This window comes from Protopterus annectens, chromosome 11.part0, assembly GCF_019279795.1.
Source record: "Protopterus annectens isolate FY-2018-M chromosome 11.part0, PAN1.0, whole genome shotgun sequence".
NCBI classification, from domain to species: Eukaryota; Metazoa; Chordata; order Ceratodontiformes; family Protopteridae; genus Protopterus; species Protopterus annectens.
The window spans coordinates 871417546-871436556 of NC_056745.1; positions in this window are offsets into that span (position 1 = coordinate 871417546).

Sequence of the window (19011 nt, forward strand, 5' to 3'; positions counted from 1 at the left end):
AATGTTTACCTTTCTAAGCATGAAAAATTGGAAAACATCATGGCTACTTGTATCAAACTGAAGGTTATGGGTTCTGACTGCATAGCAAATGTGTTTTTTCTGCCTGCTGATTGTATGGGTAACTGTGATGATTTAGACAAATGGTCTGCTCTGTAAGCTGTGCTCATGACCTTCAATCTCCTTGGTCATGTGCCCTGTAATAAAACACTCTGCTGGCCTTTTGGCTACATATACTGCAGTTTTGTTTTCCCAATTAGTACTATTTCTCTAACCAAAGCTGTTGGCACCAACATTACAGACTATTGTACAAACAACGATATTGTATATTTTTCTTGGAGAACTTAGCTGATAATTTTGCTGTATTGCTACAGGACTCTAAAATTACTTTTCTATACACTGTTTGGATACAGCAGATAAATTTAGGCACAGGGAATATCAACTTCATGAGACCACACTGCAGAGAATATAACCCTGTTTGTATTAGAATCAGGCATTCTGAAAAAGTACTAAGAAATAATGCATGCACTGATATCTGCATTCAAAGGCGCTGGGAGGTTTTGTTAGTCACATTATCAAGGAGCTGGTGTTGCTATATCATTTAAATAACAGACTGAAGAGAGGCAAAGTTTTTCTAAATTAAATCCCATAGACCCCTTGTTATTTATTTATTCTTTTTTTTATGGAAGGAGGCTTGATATTCTTCTTTAATCTGCAATGATGCAATACTAGATCCTGCAGCAAACACAAGAGCAAGACCTCTCTTGAGAATTAAAATTTTTCTCATGCATCAATCATCTAAGTCATACCTTTTAAATTGCAACAATATACTGAAATCATTGAGAGTATTCTGGTTATAAAATGCCACTTAAAGTGAATAGAGCATTTAGAAAGAGATCAGAAATACAGCAAAAATGTAAGCTTCAGTTTTTTATTTATTTATTTATTATTGTATAATATGTCATGGCTAGTATATTTCAGAAATAGAGCAAGATACAAAGAAAAATTGTAAGCTGAAGTTAAGTTAATTAAAGGGGGGGGGGGTGGAATGAAAGACAGAGAGAGAGAGAAAGAGAGAGAGAAAGCTTCTATAAGCATTCCTTTCAAAATTCCCCAACCGATTAATATTCTACACTTGCTCTGGACAGACACAACAGATTATCAAGCAACAATGTCTTATTACTAAGCAGCACTGAATGTCTTCTACTTGAGGTAAAATTAAGCAAAACATTTCAGAGAAGAGTATACCGTGCCAAAAGCAGCAAATGTTACCTTAAAATCTCTAGAGCCTATGCTAAATGGTTACTTTGCACTAATATCAAGCCTAGATTCAAAAAGATTTCCACATATACAAAAAAAACAGTTATTTGCACATCTCTTGAGCATTCAGTGTACTTGTCTGCACTCAACTATCTTTTTTTTTTTTTAAATGATAGTCTCGTAAAGCTGTGATGACAGCTGTGATAACATTCTTCATTTTGCCCAAAAGGTTAGTTACTGATGCATTGTTCTCTGAGGAATGACCAACAAAATTCAAAGACAGGCCTTTTTCTTGTTTTATGTGAACTGCATTTCACAAAGTAAACTTTGTATTGCCATCATCAGGGAGTTAGAAATCTATTAAATAATTAAAAAATGCCAACAATATGTCATGAAAAAAGGAAAACTAGCTTCTAAAATTTCTGTTCTAATTAAGAACAGCAAAGAAAACCGTGTCTGAAATTCTTAAATAAGTTGTTCATTACATACCCCATTTATACTGTTATAGTTGTACAAAATAGCTTTTGCTTTGTAAACAAGTATTTTTGCACCATACAAACATGCTTTGTATTTTTAAGACCAGCATGAAATGAAGTAGTTGTTAGAGTGTGAACAAAAGCTTTTTAATGTAAAATACTGATTCATAAACACACACCTGTTTTACAGGCATTATAAATATACAAATCTAGCTATACAAGGATGGCATGGCATGCATTAATTAATTTAAGTTTATATGTGAAAAGAAGACTTACAGATGTTCTAACAGTGACAGTGCTATGAGGCAGAAATACAGGGTGTAATGGTGCAGAAATACTTCCCAGGCTGTGACACAGAAGCCATTCATGTAAGATGAAATTTTGTCACTTTCACTGACAGGGCAATCATGTGTCACTACACAGCAGACAGTCCCACCCTACAGTATAAATATGATGGGCCCACTGTGAGAAGTGGTACAGTGATATTTAAGACAAAAGTGTTCTTTTGCAGCTTGGTGGGGGAAGTCTTCCTGCAATTTCATGTGGGGCACTTTGCATGCCTTTCACTTAAGTATTCCAAGTCTATGGTCACATAAACACAGAGGAAATAAAACTTCCTGAAATGGTGAAAAAAGTGCTTGCACAACTGTGAGCTTGCAGTGCTGTGCAGTTGAATAATGTAATAGCATTCTGAGATTCGTATATTCAGGAGGTTGGAAATGGGGAGATAGACTTCAAGGAATTACCTTCCACTGAATGATAAAACTTTCATTTGAGATGTTTTATGAGGACCAAAACAAATTACTCCACTTCTCTTCATGAAAAAAATGTATTTTATTACAAAAACAATTTAGCGTGTTCATCCTATAACAACAAACAGACTTTGTCAAAGCCATTTTCAACCTCACTTTAAAAAAAAAAAGAATCGACCATGTGATCATAATTAGTTAATCAAAATTAGCAAGTAAAATTACCATGCCCAAAAACTTAAAGTGATAAAACACTTACATTATATTGTGTACACATACCTACATATAGCTAGTATTCCAAAGATTTTAGTTTCACTTTGCATAGGATGTGCAAGATTTTCATTGTATTCAACATTGTCATGTTTAAGTTTTTTTACATTTCAGTTCACATAGTTTTACGCATATTGTCACCCTCAGAAAAAATGTTGGTAACCTGCCTTTGGTTGAAATCAAATGATATGTCATTGGCAATAGACTTGTTCAGTTCTTCAGTTTCTTCTGCTAACCTGTTTACCTTCTCAGTATTAGGTCTAATATAAAGACACATCAGTTCAAAGCCAGTCCTTTTAAATAAATCAATACATTGTATAGTTTGGAAGATGTAGCCATGCCATTTGAAAATTTCTAAATATTGAGTCATTTTGATAGACTCTTGTTTGTTATACTTTCTAACAAAAAAGAATTGACAAGCAATAGAGAGTGATATTTGGCATGTTTTGACTCAAAAAGTATAAGTTGTTGTGTGACGGTTTCATTTTATACAGTGAATTAATGAATTTATTTGATAGAACTGGCTTTGAACTGATGTCTCATCTTATTAAACACAATACTAAGAAGTTAAACAGTAAAGTAAAAGAAATTAAAGAACCAAACTGGTCTGTTATCAAAGTCAGCATTTAAGTTATACCATATGCAGTGTAACAATGTTTTTTCTAAGGCTGACAATATGTGCAAAACTATTTGTGAATGAAAATCTAAAAAACTTAAAAGAGACAAACCTGAATATGGCGAAAAGTTTGCATATCTTGAGCAAACTAAAATGTTAGTGTGTCTGCTAATTTAAATTATAATGGTCACTCTCAAGCTCAAGCTGGATTGAAAGATTTTAATTTCAATATGCACAGATGGGTGGCACAGTGGTGCAGTGGTTAGCAGTGTCACCTCACAGCAAAATGTTCTTTGGTTTGATTCTTGGCTGGGATGCCATCTGTGCAGAGTCGTATGTTCTGCATGCATTCGCATGGAATTCCTCTGGGTGCTCCAGTTCCTTCCACAGTCATGCATCTGGAGTATTTCTCTGCAGAAAATGGGTTCTATCCTAGTAAATAAATGTTAAATAAAATAAAGATTTAATGATGGAAGTAATTGCTGCTGCCCATTTTTAATATTATCAACTACAGTCATTTTTTTTTTTGGCTGAACCAATACATATTGGAATACACAAGAACGGTTTTCCTTTACTCCATCCACCAAGGCTGTTCTTGTTTCTTCTCTCACTGACCTCAAGCTTTATGCGTGTAACATGAATATTTAGTGAATGTTTAACACCCAGGCAGCTGAGCACATCAATGCAACTGTTATCGCAAAGTCTAGCTGTTACAATCCACCTTTGCATTCTAACATTAGCATGTATAAGACACTATGTGAAGCAAATGTTAGAAAATTTCATAGTACAAAATGGAGAGTATTTCAGAATTTCTCTTCAACTGAATGCATGGCTATTTGTGATATATCCAAAAACCAAAACATCAGACTGATAAAACCAGGCAAGAGTGGATGGTATGATTATGAATTCATTAGATTACTCAGAAAAATGCTCAGATGCTGAATGACACCAGTTTTTACACCAGTGAATCCAAGAATGAAATAGGCATTGTGTATGCCAATATAAATTTCATTGTTAAAGACTTCTTGTTATAACAAATAATTATACAAGATCTAATAAAACCCACATTATTGTGAAAGCAAGTGAAGAGATTTCTTTTGGTTATTAAAAAGTTGTTTTATTTTTCAGTACCTTGGCTGTGGATCTTTTTGCTGCTAATCTGTTTTGAGGACTTGAGTATGACTGGACAATGTAGATGTGCCATACTCGAGTGCAACAAGGTTATCTAGTTTGCACTCTTATTCTCAGAGCAGGAGTATTTTAGCATCATAATGAATATACTAAAGGTATTCCCAGGGCATCTGCATCCAGAATATTAAATGGATCCTTAATTTTATACTGAGGCACACAGCCAATACACATTGCTCTCTTACAGTCTCAAGAATGTTGGAAAAACTACATAGAATTGTAGGGTTGTTATTAGTGACATTGCTATTGACTGTATGCTTACAGACTCTGCAATAATGCCTTACTTGGACCATAGGGAATATCCTACATCAAAGAGAAGGGGTATGCTTTTCTAATCTTTCAGCTTATGTGTGACACATATTGTGTCAACTCGAATGCCTGTGTAAAACAGCCTGATAGTCACTCCAATATACCAGCATCTGTGAAATGAAAAACATGTACTATGAATTCTCTCAGCAGACAATACTACAAGGTATCTAGTTGTGTCTTTTCATTTGGCAGTTTACCTCAGAAGATTTTAATGCGCTGCTATTGGGCTTCTTCCTATTTTCACACTCAGTTTATATTTGCTCCAGTTACATGCCACGTTTATTCAGTTCATAGTACACTTTCATAATCTGGCACCCTCAACACTGAAGCAAAAAGAAAAAAACGTCCTTTCAAATTGGAGGACCTGGAAAAAGAATCTCCATCTGTGATCAAACTGAAGTACCTGGAAAAAGAATCTCCTTCTGGGATCAAACTGAAGTACCTGGAAAAAGAATCTCCTTCTGTGATCAAACTGAAGTACCTGGAAAAAGAATCTCCTTCTGTGATCAAACTGAAGTACCTGGAAAAAGAATCTCCTTCTGTGATCAAACTGAAGTACCTTGAAAAATAATCGCCTTCTGTGATCAAACTGAAGTACCTGGAAAAAGAATCTCCTTCTGTGATCAAACTAAAGTACTTGGAAAAAGAATCTCCTTCTGTGATCAAACTAAAGTACTTGGAAAAAGAATCTCCTTCTGTGATCAAACTGAAGTACCTGAAAAAAGAATCTCCTTCTGTGATCAAACTGAAGTACCTGAAAAAAGAATCTCCTTCTGTGATCAAACTGAAGTACCTGGAAAAAGAATCTCCTTCTGTGATCAAACTGAAGTACCTGGAAAAAGAATCTCCTTCTGGGATCAAACTGAAGTACCTGGAAAAAGAATCTCCTTCTGTGATCAAACTGAAGTACCTGGAAAAAGAATCTCCTTCTGTGATCAAACTGAAGTACCTGGAAAAAGAATCTCCTTCTGTGATCAAACTGAAGTACCTTGAAAAATAATCGCCTTCTGTGATCAAACTGAAGTACCTGGAAAAAGAATCTCCTTCTGTGATCAAACTAAAGTACTTGGAAAAAGAATCTCCTTCTGTGATCAAACTAAAGTACTTTGAAAAAGAATCTCCTTCTGTGATCAAACTGAAGTACCTGAAAAAAGAATCTCCTTCTGTGATCAAACTGAAGTACCTGAAAAAAGAATCTCCTTCTGTGATCAAACTGAAGTACCTGGAAAAAGAATCTCCTTCTGTGATCAAACTGAAGTACCTGGAAAAAGAATCTCCTTCTGTGATCAAACTAAAGTACCTGTTAAAAGAATATCCTTCTGTGATCAAATTGCAGTACCTGTTAAAAGAATCTCCTTCTGTGATCAAACTGAAGCACCTGGAAAAAGAATCTCCTTCTGTGATCAAACTGAAGTACCTGGAAAAAGAATCTCCTTCTATGATCAAACTGAAGTACCTGGAAAAAGAATCTCCTTCTGTGATCAAACTGAAGTACCTGGAAAAAGAATCTCCTTCTGTGATCAAACTGAAGAACCTGGAAAAAGAATCTCCTTCTGTGATCAAACTGAAGTACCTGGAAAAAGAATCTCCTTCTGTGATCAAACTGAAGTACCTGGAAAAAGAATCTCCTTCTGTGATCAAACTGAAGTACCTGTTAAAAGAATCTCCTTCTGTGATCAAACTGAAGTACCTGGAAAAAAGAATCTCCTTCTGTGATCAAACTGAAGTACCTGGAAAAAAGAATCTCCTTCTGTGATCAAACTGAAGTACCTGGAAAAAGAATCTCCTTCTGTGATCAAACTGAAGTGCCTGGAAAAAGAATCTCCTTCTATGATCAAACTGAAGTACCTGGAAAAAGAATCTCCTTCTGTGATCAAACTGAAGTACCTGGAAAAAGAATCTCCTTCTGTGATCAAACTGAAGTACCCGGAAAAAGAATCTCCTTCTGTGATCAAACTGAAGTACCTGGAAAAAGAATCTCCTTCTGTGATCAAACTGAAGTACCTGGAAAAAGAATCTCCTTCTGTGATCAAACTGAAGTACCTGTAAAAAGAATCTCCTTCTGTGATCAAACTGAAGTACCTGGAAAAAGAATCTCCTTCTGTGATCAAACTGAAGGACCTGGAAAAAGAATCTCCTTCTGTGATCAAACTGAAGTACCTGGAAAAAGAATCTCCTTCTGTGATCAAACTGTAGTAATCCATTTTCAACCTTGCTATGAATGCAACAGCAAGTTGCTACACTTATGCAAAGCGCTTTAGTTCAGCACTTATGCCTTGACTGCAAATACAGTATCAGCTTTAATTTCTGAATGCCATTACTTCGTTACTGCACCTTCAGTAACTGCCAATCATGTCTCTTAACATCTTATGCTTGAACAAGCCTCCCCTTCACCCTAATGCACCAGTACTGCCTGACTGCTCCTACTTTTCCACCCTTGATACACCACAGATTTGCACAATGTGTGCTTTAGATCAATTGATTTAAGTAGACAACACTATCTGGTGTGATTTAGATCAATTAATTTAATTAGACAGCACTATCTGGTGTGATTTAGATCAATTAATTTAATCACACAGCACTATTTATTAATCTCAGAAAAAGAGTATTATTGAGTAATGGGCTTAGCAGCTAACTGAGAAAAAAATGAAAAAAACAAAAGCCCTTTTAGTGCAGCAGTTTCCAGTTTTCACAGTTAGTTGGTGTTTAGGGATATTGGCATTCACGTGTTATAGACACAAATTCAACAACAAACAGTAGAGATTGCTTAACATTTAAGACAGATACATGAACTGTACAGGTTTGGACTCAGACAGCTCCACTACCAGGTAAAGTGCCATGAGTTAAGGTGAGAAAACATTGCTTAAGTGTAGCAAGTTTACATCACGTTGGCATCATGTTATTTCTTCTTCAGCCAGCAGGTGAGCTGTCTGTGGCTTTTGGTATCCAGTTGATTGCAGCAGCAGGACATAAGACTTTTTGACCACTTTCTTGTATAGGAAGAACTGCAAATTGTAGTGCTCCACACCTCGGCTGATAAATGCTACTATATACGGTGGTTCAGCAGTGCTCATCTCCTGCTAGATTGGAAATTTCCATTTGTTTTTTTACCTACGTCTCATAAAATGCATTTAGGCTTATAACTGCATTTCTGTTGCATCAATCTTAGGTTACACCTTCTATGGGTCATTGTGCATGTATATTATCTAGGCTTGTCTTCATTGGAGGCAGTTGCCTTGCCTTTTTGAGGAAGTTTGGACATTAGGAGAAGCAAACTGTCTTGAAAACAGATTATATAAATTTCTCATTTCCACAGACTGGCCAGGTGACTGCAGCTCCCCATGTTGTACAATTCCTTCTCAATTTTTTTTTTAGCTGTGTGCTCTTGCCCTGCTGGCAAATGTGTCATCAGTGGCTATCCCACTATCAACATCCCATTTCTGGTGATATTGCTGTGCTTTTTGTTGAAACCTGCTTGCCTTCCATTTCCACACTAATAAGTAGGCAGCATAGAGTTATGTTTAGGTGATAAACTGTATTATATCATACTCCAGAGTGTGTTACATCATACTCCAGATTGTGTTACATCATACTCCAGTCTGTGCTATATCATACTCCAGACTGTGTTACATCATACTCCAGACTGTGCTATATCATACTCCAGTCTGTGTTACATCATACTCCAGATTGTGCTATATCATACTCCAGACTGTGTTACATCATACTCCAGACTGTGTTACATCATACTCCATACTGTGTTACATCATACTCCTTACTATCCTTTTTCCAACTAACTATTTGATAGGGAGCGACTTTGAGTACCCATCTTAAGCAAGAATTGACACACTGTAGGAGATGGCAGCTTTCTCAAACAATTAATGAATATTTTAAGTACACTTTTTTTCAAGATGATGCACTTTTTTCTTTATTATATGTTGGGAATATACAAAGAGTACACAGTTTAAGCAAGAAGTTTATTTCTGTAAAAAGAAAGAAAACTTTTGGAGATTCATTCCTCTTTTTTGTCTTACTTACTTGTACAGAGTAGCTCAAATGGTAAACATGTGTAGTGTGGTATATACCCAGCATAAACCACCAGTCAATAAAATAATGAAAGTTTATTGAACAATATATAATATATAGGTGAAACAATAAAGACTATATAAGGGATCATTTTCTTTAGCTCCACAAGTGAAAAAATGTATTTCATACCAGGCATGAATATCCTATCCTACACTGATCACATAAAGGCTCTGTCACTGTATTCAGTCTCCTACATGCTGCTTACAGGGTTTCCTCAGGCCCAGCCCTGATGGATCTGTTTCACATATGCAAAACAAACAGCACCAGAAACACTAGATCCAGAGATCTGATCTTCACTTGTGACATAAACAGAACATGCTGGAGAGACAATTATGTGTCCCAAAGGATTCCTGTGCTATGGAATAGGCTCCCCATCTATGTAAAACAGACTTCATCCTTGACACTATTCAAATGAAATCTTGACGACTGGATGAGAAATTGTAAATTTACCCCCTGTCTGACCCCCATGCTCCTTATGGACAGAGGCCATCAGTAAGAAATGTATTATCCTTACTAACACCCCCCTACAAATCCTGTTATCAAACCACTAACATGCCTCCCCCTCATATAGATGCCCATGATACTCAGGACCCAAATGGTTTGAGGTGCTTGGGTAAGCTTGTAACAGCCCTAGTGGTTGTTAGCCTAGTAACAACCTATGAATATATGAACCTATTTTATTGAATTGCTGCTCATTAACAGCAACGTCTGCAGGAAGCCTCTATTGTTAATACTAAAATGCATATGCCTGTCTTAAAGAAATAATCCAATAATAAACAAATGAAATCAATCAATAAATAAATAAACGTTATCACAGTAATTTATTTATATCAATGTTATTTATATAATTTCACTTCAGTTTAAAACATTTTGATACTCATATGGTGGGATCCGCCAGATTAGGCTACATCTGAGCATCTGACAGCTTAAAACCTTCAGGTTCTAGTCAAGTATGTGGACTATGAGCTATTGACAGGTCATATGTATTGTGTGTCATGCTTGAGTAATATGTTACAGTAAACTTAAATGGCTATAAAGAGGGAGAGCCCACCCACAAGTTTATTTTACCCATACTATTGCTAATGCAGCTACATTATTAGAGGCACAGTCTGGAAACAACGTGTTTGCCCTGCCTGGGAGATAATACTATAAAGACAAGAGCTCCCATCTGATTGCAAAGCACTCATGCTCAGTAGTAGGGCACCTTATCTCTGATTTGCTTGGCATGTGACTTAGAATGCATAATATACCATCTTCTTCCTGAAAGATCCTGTAAAAGCACTGCCCATAGGCCTACAGCTGATGTGTCAGTAAAACCTATGATGGGCTGAAGCACTTTTGAGCATAATGCATCCTTTAACTGTTTAAAAGCAATATCTGCCTCTGTCCTAGGGAAAGTGCATTTCATGAGGTTATAGATGATAAACTAGGGATATTCCAGTCACCTGCATTTGGAAATATTGGAAACAAGCTTCATTTTCATTATACAGCACTTTTTAGAGTCCATCTTGCTCCTTGAGAAATGATGAATGACCATGAAAAGAATACACACACCCCGGGATTCATGAAGCTTGCGCCAGGCGCAGGCGTAGCATCAGCGATCTAATGCCAAATATGGCCACCGAGCTATTCAGGTATGAGCTGTTTCCATGTGCACTACCAGCGTACACCACAGCTGCATAGCTCCCGGCACATGTATGCTAATTACCCCATGCGCAGCAGTGTAGCATGCAAATGAAGGTATATAGTGATTCATGAAGTGGTGCAGGCGTAGCGTAAGCATGCAGAAATGTAAACCAAAAAAACGGTTTACATTTTTTTCAAACATAAAATCGGAGCCATGACAGCGGACCAAACTCATGTATTATACTGTTAATACATGCCAGTCGCTAAATATATAGCCATTGGCATAAAAAACATGCAAAACACATAAACAAGAACATTTAATGTCATGGCCACACTAACGCAAAATAAAATCGCAGTGCATCAGTGGGCAAAGGGGATCACAATGAAAATATATTTATATGTAACAAAACAGCAATGTAACACATTTCATGAATTCCCCATAACAGTCAATGGCACGCATGCTACACCACAACCATGGTGCAAGGGTTGCTAAGGGTCTGTGACAGTGTTCTGCATGGTAACTAGGTTCATAGGTTCATACCAGGCTATCTGCCCTAGGGCATTTATAAGCCTAGCCAGAGTTGTGTGGCTTTCACCACCCCTTAGGTTGAAGAATACTATACCCATTAGTTTGCCATGCCTCTGTCCAGCAGTGATACAGAGATGATCCCCGGGGTAAACCTATGATCTCCCATCCACTGGTCAAGATTCCTCTTGAACAGAGCCAGCGAGGTGCTCTGTCTCACATGGACCGGGATTCTGTTCCACAGCATAGGGAGTCTCTGGGTGATGAATCTGTCCCTCCAGCACGTCCTATTTATATCCATGTTGAGGTTTAAGTCTCTTGCTCTTGTGGCTCTGGTGGATTTGGATTTTTTGAGGTGGAGCATGTCCATTAATTCCGGGTTGGACATGGCCTTGTATGTCAGGCACAGGTCACCTCTGAGCAGGCGGTATGCAACTGAATAGAGCTGGAGTTTCTTCAGTCGGGCAGCATATGGCATATTTTGAGCCCCTTTATCCTTTTGGTGAGGAACTTTTGGGATCTTTCCAATTGCTGCAGGCATCGGGTAAGATACATTCGAATGGGGCATTGTACTCAATCATTGGTCTGATAAGTGAAGAGTACAGGGGAACAATGACCTCCCTTGATCTGGATGTGAATCCCTTCATAATCAGGTGGGCAATGTAGAAGGTCCTCCTAACCACTTTGGCAATGTGAGTGTCAAAAGAAAGGTTACTGTCAACTTGGGTCCCCAGGTCCCTGATAACATCTTCTGTGCTTAATGGATTGCCACCTATGTGGTAACTTGGGGTTACCTTGTTTTTACCAAAGGGTATGACTATACATTTTTTGGCGTTTAGCTTAAGGCCATGGCTCTGGCACCAGTTATCCACTTCTATGAGACCTCTCTGAAGGATATCTGTGTCTGATGGATTTTCATCTATGGCGCCCAGTTTGCAGTCATCTGCAAACTTTGTCAGCCACAATCCTCCTATGTTTGCTTGCACTTCTGAAAAGTAGATGCCGAACAAGAGGGGGCCCAGGACTGAGCCCTGTGGGACACCGCTTGTGACCGGCTTGGAGTCTGACATGGCACCAGCAACTCTAACCCTGTGGGTTCTGTCCTTGAGTCAGTTTGCAACCCATCTTGTGACATATGGGTTTACATTTAAGCTGGTGAGCTTTTCTATGATACCCGAGTGGTGTATTGTGTCGAAAGCTTTTGCAAGGTCAAGGTAGGCTGTGTGAACTGCCTTACCCTCATCAATGGCCTTGGTGACTGTTTCAAAAAAGTCGACCAAGTTCAAGAGGCATGATCTGCCCTTGACAAAGCCAAATTGGGTAGGATCCAATGTCTGTATGTCTGTAGGTCCCCTATGTCTTTATTTATGAGTTCCATTATGATCCTCTCCATAGCTTTGCAGACCAGGCTTGTTAAGCTTATGGGGTGGTAATTACCAGGGTCCGTAGAAGCACCACCTTTGTGGAGTGGGACCACAGTTGCCGTACACCACTCTTTGGGTACGTATCCTGTGGTAAGGCTAAGATTAAACAGCAGCCTTATGTGTGGGTTTAGTTCCTCATTGAGTTCGTGTAGCACACAGCTGGGGACAGCATCCGGTCCCATTGATGCTGTGTTTTAGCTTTAGAGAGAGCAGCTCTCACCTGGGCATTTGAGATGATTGGGAGGCTACACTCTGCTGGGACAGATATTTCTCCTTCTGGGGGGGAGGGAGAGGAGAAATTTTCACTGAACCTGTCTGCCAGTATGTTTGCAATGTCTGTGGGTTCAGTGATTTTTGTATCATTTTGGACTAATTCTGAGCATATCTGGGAGTTTCCACTGAGATTTTGAACATAGCTAAAGAAGGCCTTATGATTGTCTTTTGAGTCCTTGGCGATTTTTCTCTCAAAGTTGGCCTTGGATGATTTTATGAGTGATCGTAGTTTTTTACTAGTATTGATCAGAGATGTCTTCCCTTTTAGGGATTTTGCTCTATCTTGTAGTAGCTTTCTCCTCTTGTTGTAAAGTTTGTTTATGGCTGGGGTCCACCAGATTGGGCGCTTGCCTTTGTTGGAAAGGGTCTTGATTTTATTTGGGATTGCTTGATCCATGCAATCCTGGAGGTGCTCGTAGAAAGCATTTGTAAGGGATTCAGCAGCGTGGGTTGTGGTTTCCAATGGCTCAGGGGCCTTGAAGGATACCACACCAGTCTTAAGAAGTGTGAAGTTGGCTTTTGAGAAGTTCTTTACTGTGGTCTTTTTTGTTGGGGGTGCGGGCGGGATGTGAATCTCCAATGAGATTAGTTTATGGTCTGATCTCACCAATGAGGGATATACTTCCGGTGTGGAGGATTTTGTCCCCATGTTTGTGATGATCAGGTCTAGTATATTTTCACCTCTTGTGGGAATGGTGACAAGTTGTTCCATAGCATTTGAATTTATGAACTCCAGGAACCTTTGGGCTAGGGTATTGGGGCTTGAGTAATCTTCCCAGTCTATGTTTGGGTAGTTGAAGTCACCCAATATGATGGTGTTTGGAGAGACATTTATACTCTCCAGTGTCTTCAGGAAGGCTGTGTGGGGTTCCTGAGTTTGAGAGGGTGGCCTGTAACATGCTACAAACTGTAGAGCAGTTTTGCCTATGGTTAATTGCATCTGAATGGTCTCTGATGCTTCGTGAGTTGCCACCAGCCTGGAGGTGTGGGTATCCTTGATGAATATGGATACACCCCCTCCTTTTGTGGTACGGTCCGGGTTTTGGGGCCGGAACGCATGATATGAGTTAAAACCTGATAGTGCCGGGGTGGCCTCAGGAGCCTTGAACCAGGTTTCAGTCACAGCACAGACATCGATGTTCTCCATACTGAGGAGGGCTTTGAGAGCATGCATCTTGAGATTTAGACTTCTGGCATTGAGCAGCATTACCCTTAGTTTTTTTCCATTATTGTTTTCTACGGCGGTGGGTTTAGAATTTGAGCCTTGTCTAAAAAAGGCACTATGGGGGTGGCAAGAGCCTTTGCCAATATCCGGAAACCCAGGGGTGACAGGTGCAAGCCGTCCCTTGTGAAGCAGTGTGGCTTGTTAAGCATGTCATTCCAGGCAGACAGACATTGGATCCCCTTAGAATGACACCAGAAATTAAGCCAATTATTAAAACTGATCATTTTGTCTCTGTATTGTGGCATCATTCTTGGTGAAGGTAGGATACTGCTCAGGGTCAGGGTCATACCAGCCTGGGCTACATAATCTGAGAGCTCCTTTATGTCTCTTTTCATGTAGTCCAGGGAGGTACGTCTCAGGTCATTCACACCGGCATGGACAATGACTGAGTCATACTTGTACTTGCTGTGGAGTGACCTGAGTACTTGTGTTATGTGGCGAATTCTAGCACCCGACAGACAGCTTACTGTGACCCTCTCCTTGTTCAGTCTGGTGAGTGGGACGTCAGTGTGTCTGACTATGGAGTCACCTATGACAAGTGTGTCTGGCATTGTGTTTGGCCTTAAGGGCTGTGACTGATTTGCACACTGACTTTGTGATCTATGTGTTGCTTGTGTTATGTCATGAGGTGGCATTTGTTTGGGTGTCTGCTTTGGAGGCCTCTGCTGTTTTGGTAGATTTTTGATCAGTGCCTCCGAGTATGTCTTTGTGGTTTATGTGTTTGATTTGTAGTTGTGATAGTTCTATGTGAGACTGGGTTTATGGTGTGTGTGGTTACCTTCTCCTCCTGTCTGGTTTTGCCAGTCCTGAGTTGAGAGAGCTCAGCCTCCAGTTTGGCTATATAGTTGCATCTCTCGCATGTATTTGTGTTTTGTGGGAGGAGGAGAGGGTTGTCTGTGTACATGAGGCAATTGTAACATTGCCTCAATATTCCCAGATTCACCAGCTGAGCAGGAGAGGACGCTAGCAACTGACCCTTTGACATGCTAGAAGAAATGAAAAAGTTTGCTGTGTAACTGAGTCAGAAAGGACCTATAGGGAAGTGGGTACTCAAGGGGGTTTTAAGCTAGTGAAGTACTTTGTATAATATAGAAGTGCTTTACCTGACTAAAAAATGCTTTAGGAACAAGTGCTGAGATGGTTGTCAGCATCATCCTCCACACCACCGTCAGTCTCCAACACATTCTAGTGAATCAAAGCTATGGCAGCCCCTAACATGTACATGTACACTAACAGGAATTAGTAGTCAATGCCATGCAAATGAGACAAGTAATACTGAATTGCAAAATCCCCACCTGTGTAAGGATGTACCTCACAGCGTTGTGGTACAACACCGAGGTGTGGCCTGGAGATAAAGATGACATCAAGAGAGGGGTGCGCCACCTTAGCTGTCAGCACATTGGAGCATTGCTAATCTGGGTTGCCTGTTGCTAAGCAAAGCCGCAGGATAGGGGTATGGAAGTAGCCATAGCTTTGCTTAGCTGAGAGCACAAAAGGTAACCAAAAGCGCATGTGAACGTGGATGAAAACATGCTCGAAACTCGGTAAACGGCTGTGCGCAGTGTGCACCACAGCTGAAACAGGAAGGATATGGGAAGACAATAAGGAAATGCTGCAGCATGGTAATTGGAGTACAAATGAGTAATTAACACCTAGGAACTCACAGTGGGCCATTGACAACAGCTGCTAGCAGCTATGTGCAGAATAGGAAAAGGGAGGTGCCGTACATTAAAGAAAAGAGAACTGTCACAGCAGAACAAAGCAAATTTGCAGTAGATCAGCTACATAACACATTTCGCTACACAATCCTGGGCTGGGAAAGTGCAAAACAAGAAAGCTGGCAGCTGGATGCATGCCTGACAATGGGAGGGGAATTGGGTTTAAAAGTGAAGCAAAGGGCAAGAGATGAATCACGGCAGCCAAGCGTAATTCAAATAGCTGTACCTGCTGTAAAACCCATAATTAAGATACCCTGCAGGTGGAATTGCACATACACACCCAATTACACCAGCAGCATCCATTGCACAATAGTATAAAGTGTGAAAGCACCTCACACACACTTGTGTATTCCCAGACACTCTGCACCATTGGTGTATACAGACAGGGAACTTTTAATATGTACATGTTAGGGGCTGCCATAGCTTTGATTCACTAGAATGTGTTGGAGACTGACGGTGGTGTGGAGGATGATGCTGACAACCATCTCAGGCACCAGAGGAGGAGAAGAATGTTCAGACCCAGGGTAACCTGCCAGGGGCTACATGATCTGGAGATAGTAGAGCATTACAGGGTGGACAAGGACATCATACAGCAACTTGTTGAGCTGTGCCGGCCACACCTCAGAGCCAGAAATAACAGAGGGGAACCCATCCCAATGGACACAAAGGTATGTGTAAGCTTGAGAATACCAGCCACAGGTATCTTTCAAAGGCCAACTGGGGATATCATGGGGATCTCACAGGCATCAGCATCCAGGGTACTCTACCAGTTCCTGGATGCCATGTTACCAAATGCCAATGAGCGCATATACTTCCCCTGAATGCAGGAGGAGTTGGTCAGCAATATGCGTCTGTTCCACAGTGTGGCAGACTACCGGAGGTACTGAGTGCAATAGACTGCATGCACATACACATCAAGTCACCACCCGGTGAGCAGGATAGGCGATACATAAACTGCAAGGGATACCCCTCCATAAACTGCCAGGTAGTGTGCAATGTCCAGGGCATTATCATAGATGTGTGTGCTGGCAGCCCTGGAAGCTATCACGACTCCCACATCTGACATGCCTCACAGCTCTATCAGGTATTTGCCAGGGGGAATATCCCATATGGCCACCTGGTGGGGGATGCTGACTATGCACTGGAACCGTGTATGATGACTCCCATCAGAAATGCACACACACCCATGCAAGAATGCCATAATGAGGCACACAAAGAAACCAGAATCATCATAGAGCATGTGTTTGGAATGCTGAAATCATGGTTCCATTGCTTGGACATATCTGGTGGAGCCTTGCAGAACTCACCAGGCATGTGTGCCCACATTTTCATAGTATGTGCCATGCTACACAATATGATCCTGTGGAAACAGCTGCAGCAGGGACAGAATGGTGAAGGCCCTCACAGCCCACCACCCTTGCCAAGTGCCCAACAGACACAGAGGGACTCAGACCATGAACACCCTGTGCCAGCCCCAGTAGGTAGACGGAGGCATGCCCAGTATGCGCATGCCTTGGCAAAGCGGGAACGTATAGCACACACACTTGCAGTGTAGGCACCTATGGAATGACACCCTTCTCCACCTGCACACACAGCAAACATGGATGGCACACACACACAACCACCTGTAAATTGTCATGTATAGGTGGTCTACTGTGTGCATCCTACATAGGCAGCCCTCAACTATTGTACACACAACTGCCATTGGCACAAGGTAAGTCAGTACCTGAACAGTAAATTAAGCTATCAGCATGTGTCAATACTGTATGTATAGGTTCATGGGTACATAGGTAGGTACATGACTAACTGCTCGAGGTCATTCATAAGCATAGCCAAAATGTGTCTGCTGTCACCACTCCCATTGATTAATTAACTGTCCTTCTGTGGAACAGAGCCAATTGCATGATCCCTGGGGTGTATTCACTGTTCCCCACCCACTCTGCAAGGATTCCCTGGAGTGTTAGTGAGGGGCTCCATATAATGTAATCAGGGATGTAGTTCCAAATCATGAGGAGTACCAATAATAGGAATCTGTCATTCCAGCATCTTCTAGTTATGGTTGTGGCAAGGTGTAGCTCATTACAGTGTGTGGCTCACTGTGACATGGATTCCCATAGGTGGAGCATATCCATTAAGCCTGACTTGGACACTGCTTTGTTGGCCAGCAAATATCATCTCTGAGTAAATGAGATGCCACTGAGTAATGCAAGAGTTTATGCAGTCTGGCAGCATAGGACACATGTCTGAGGGCATTATCCCTCTTTGCGAGGTACGTTCTTGACCCATCCAGCTGTCGGATGTGTCTTCTGAGGTACATTCAAAATGGGTTATCATACTCGATGATGGGATTGATTAGTGATGAGTAAAGGGGCACAATAACCTAAGTCTGTTTAGATACTAACCCTTAAGTAATCAGATGGCCTACATAGATGGATGTCCTAACTACTTCGCAGATATGACTGTCAAAGGAGAGATCACTATGTAATGTAGTCCCTACATACCCATTATGTCTTCTGAATTATAGTGTCTGCCACTCATGTGTTAATATGTGTGTGTGTAGTTTCCCAAAATGGAATGACCGTGCAGTATGTGGCCTTTAGCAGGCGGCCATCATTCTGACGCCCTGTGTTGGTCTATTTGAGGCCCCTTGAAGGATGTCTGTGACAGCTGGACTGTCAGTTATGGCTCCCAGTCTGCAGTAATCGCCAAACACAGCCTGCTGTAGTCCACCTGTGTTAGCCCGTACCTCTGAGAAGTATATGGCAAACAGTAGGGGTCCCAGGACTGAGTCCTGTGGGACACCAGTTGTGACTGGTCAAGAGTTGGACCTGAAGGCTGCTAGGCTTACCATGTGGGTTCTGTGTGTACGCCTGTTGGCAAACCAACCTGTGATGTATGGGTGTATGTAGAGGCTGGTGAGTGTAGAAATAATACCGGAGTGGGGAATGGTGTCAAAACCCTTGGCGAGGTCCAAGTAGTATGTGTGAACTACCACACCCCACACCTAAAGTTTAGGTGACTGAAAGATGTCAAACAGGTTCAGTAGGCATGATCTGCACTCAATCAAGCTGAGCTGGGTTGGGTCAAGTGTCTGGAGGTTACCATTGTCTATGTTAATGAGTGACATGAGGATGCGCTCCATAGCCGTACAGATCAGGCTACCACCTTATGGGGTGGTAGTTACCATGGTCAGTTGTGTCACCACTTTGGTGGAGTGGAATAGCTATTGCCATGCACTAGTGAATGGCCATGTAGCCTGTGTAGATGGTGA